Genomic DNA, 3581 nt, shown 5'->3' with positions numbered 1-3581 from the left:
TATATATATATATATATATATATATATATAAAACGGTGAAATGCTAATGCATTGGCTTGCGCAAGCCAGTGCCATAACTTGAGAGAAAATGCTAATAAAGGCTCATATTATTGCACCGCCTATGGTGGTGCACTAACTCGAGGGAAAAAGATTATTAAACGTAATGTAATTGCACCGCCTGTGGCGGTGCACCTACCGGAGGGGATTAATAAGGCTTTTATTTTGAAATTTTCAGTAAGCTTCATTTGAAATGGCAACAATAATCCCATGTGTAACAGTGGTTTTCTTAAACAGTTATCTACCACAAAAATGTGCAATTACATGATGTAAAAATTGTCAAGGCTTTTACTTTGAAATTTTTCAGAAAGCTTCATTTGAAATGGCCACACTAATTCCATGTGTAATAGTGATTAGATTAAATAATGCTCAAAGCACAAGTAGTTCAGAATACCAGCCAAGTCCTCCTCTATAGTAACTGACAGTTCTGCCATGTTGTAGTTCTGACATGCTGCTCAGGCCTCTCTTTTTAACTGAGTCACTGTTCTCCCTATGCATTGCTATGGGCAGGCCCCAACTAGAAAAATAGCTGTTCCTAGCGAAACAGCCGTGAGAATGCATATTTGCAGAATGACTGCTGCAGAAATGCAAGAAAAAGTAGAGAAAAGCTTAAGAAGTAGAAGAAACCAGAAGAAATTGAAATAGTTGAAACAGCTGAACAGTGAAACGTAGCAAACAGCAAAAATTAGCTGAAGCAGAAATTAGTACACAGCCAGAAATATAAGAAGTGAAACTTAGCAAAACAAAGAGCATAAAGGGCCAAAGAAGCATATTTGCAGAATGATTGATGGAGAAATATAAGAAACTTGAGAACAAAGAATAAGTAGGAAAAAAGCATTAGAAAGCTACAGTCATACATTGTAGAAATCCTTTGCCAAGTAGTGAAACTTAGCAAAGGTATTGCAGAATTCAGCTGAAGAAGCAGAAGTTTGTGTGCAACCTGAATTATTTGAAAAAGTCAAAAAGTGAAACGGAGCTTAATACAGACCATAATTAGCACAAGAGGAAATTAGTGCAAAACCAGAAATAGTTGAAACAAATGAACAGTGAAACAGCAAGAAGCATAAATTAGCAGAAGCAGAAAAAAACAGAAATATTTGAAGTGAAACATAGTAAAACAAAAAGCATAAAGGAGCAGAAGAGGCAGAATATGTTGATATATTAATTGCTAAAATTGATTAAAGATTGCAGAAGACCTTAGAGGAAAGTAAAACCTGCATTAGTTGAAGGCATACAGAAAAGTACTCAAGCAGAATGCATAGAAACAGATAAAAATAGAGCACAAGAGAAAAATACATTGAAAGAATAGGAGATGGTGTGACATGGCTGTAGTGACGTGCAGTCAGAGGAGGCAGATGAGGCAGAGCCTCACCTGTCATCATGGAAAAATAATATATAATAATAAAATCATTTATAAAGGTATTTTTACACTGTGGTTTGTACCATAAAGTACCTATTTTTCATTTAATTGAATCAAATCTGATGATTTTTTTCTTCAAAATTGCTGAATTTTCGCATTTTCCTATTCAAATGCTTGGAAGCGAAGCCGGTGAGGCAGCAGTGAGCTGTGCCTTACCTGGGATTGTGCAACCTCTTGCTAACTACACCGGTTGCTATTTTATGAGAGCATGCTCCTCTTGTCTGTACATCGCCAATAAAATGGTTAACATTTAATGTATGAACTGATTTTCCACAATTTAGCTTATGTATTTAATGTACTGTGTTTTTATTGTCACCAATTGAGTGTGTAACGTGATTCGTGTGATGAGAAGCAATCATAAACGGCAGAGAACAGATTCGATGTGAGGGAGGCAGTTCTCGTGCCTCATTGCTGGGGGGCGCTCATGAACCCAGACATTGTGACTCCACAACTGCAGAGTAAGAGACGGTAACAGTGAGCTAGCCATACAGTAGCTGTGCTGATACAGAGAGCGAGAAAGACGTGGTTTTGAGTTGTACTTTAATGGTTTCTCCCTTTGCTTTTAAGCACAGCACGGAATTAGTAATATCTACATTTCTAAGTTTCATTGAGATAACGGAATTATTCTGCGGCACGGCTATGGATGGCATGTAAAGGAATAGCCGTTTTGCCCTCCAGGATTGTACGCATGTGCGAAATTTCCTTATGTAAAAAATAACATGCAGGGTCTAGATTTGTAAATCCGATTATAATTAAGTCGGTGCCTCACCAGCTATGAACCTCACCGCACGTAATAGGGTTAGCGAAACAGCCGTGAGAATGCATATTTGCAGAATGACTGCAGCAGAAATGCAAGAAAAAGTTGAGAAAAGCACAAGTTGTAGAAGAAAGGAGAAGAAATAGAAATAGTTGAAACAGTTGAGCAGTGAAACGTAGCAAACAGCATAAATTAGCAGAAACGGAAATCAGTACAAAACCAGAAATAGTTGAAACACTTGAACAGTGAAACATAGCAACATACGAAAAAGCATAAAATAGCAGAAGCAGAAATTATTACAAAGTCAGAAATATTTGAAGAAGTGAAACAGGAAAACAAAAAGCATAAAGGAGCAGAAGAGACAGGACAGTTTGATATATGAATTGCTAAAATTGATTAAAGATTGCAGAAGACCTTAAAAGATAGTAAAACCAGTAGAAGTAGAAGGCATACAGAAAAGTAGACAAACAGGATGCATAGAAAGAGAAAGAAAGAGCACAAGAGAAAAATACATTGAAAGAATAGGAGAAAGTGTGACATGGCTGTACTCCAGAAGAGTTTGACAGAAAACAGAGCTGTAGCAATGATACTAATAGTTCCATAAAGTAGACACACGTGGCTACATTTTAATGCATAAATTATTTCTCTACAATGAAATATGTATGAACAGCATCATTTTGTTTGTCAAAAAGCAGAAAAAGTTCAAAAACGGCAGTACTGCCGTTTTTGAACTTTTTCTGCTTTTTGACACTCTAGTAACTGATGTCAGTGAATTCCACCATGTATTTCAATGAACTCTGAGTCAGTTAGTGAATTCTGCAAATATGCATTCTCAAGAATGCATATTTGCCATTCTTATAATTCACATAGCAACTCTTCAAGAAGCTCATCAAGAGAATGCCAAGAGTGTGCGAAGCAGTAATCAAAGCAAAAGGTGGCTACTTTGAAGAAACTAGAATATAAGGTGCATTTTCAGTTGTTTTACACTTTTTTGTTTAGTACATAATTCCACATGTGTTCATTCATAGTTTTGATGCCTTCAATGTGAATCTACTATTTTCATAGTCATGAAAATGAAGAAAACTCTTTGAACGAAAAGGTGTGTCCAAATTTTTGGTCTGTACTGTATATGACATAAGAGAGAAAAAAAAAAAGCAGGAGAAATCCAAACCTGTGATTATTGCTCAAATGGATAATGACAACCCAAACAAGCGAGAGGTTCATATTGAAAATGACAAAACCATTAACATTTCTGGATGTTTGCTGTGCAGAACAGAAGCATCAGAGCAGATATAAGAATGAAACAATAATTTCACCACCAAAAAAAAAATATAATAATTATATATA

This window comes from Poecilia latipinna, unplaced genomic scaffold, assembly GCF_001443285.1.
Source record: "Poecilia latipinna isolate Pla-1442-1.1 unplaced genomic scaffold, P_latipinna-1.0 Scaffold529, whole genome shotgun sequence".
NCBI classification, from domain to species: Eukaryota; Metazoa; Chordata; class Actinopteri; order Cyprinodontiformes; family Poeciliidae; genus Poecilia; species Poecilia latipinna.
This window is presented reverse-complemented; position numbering follows the sequence as displayed.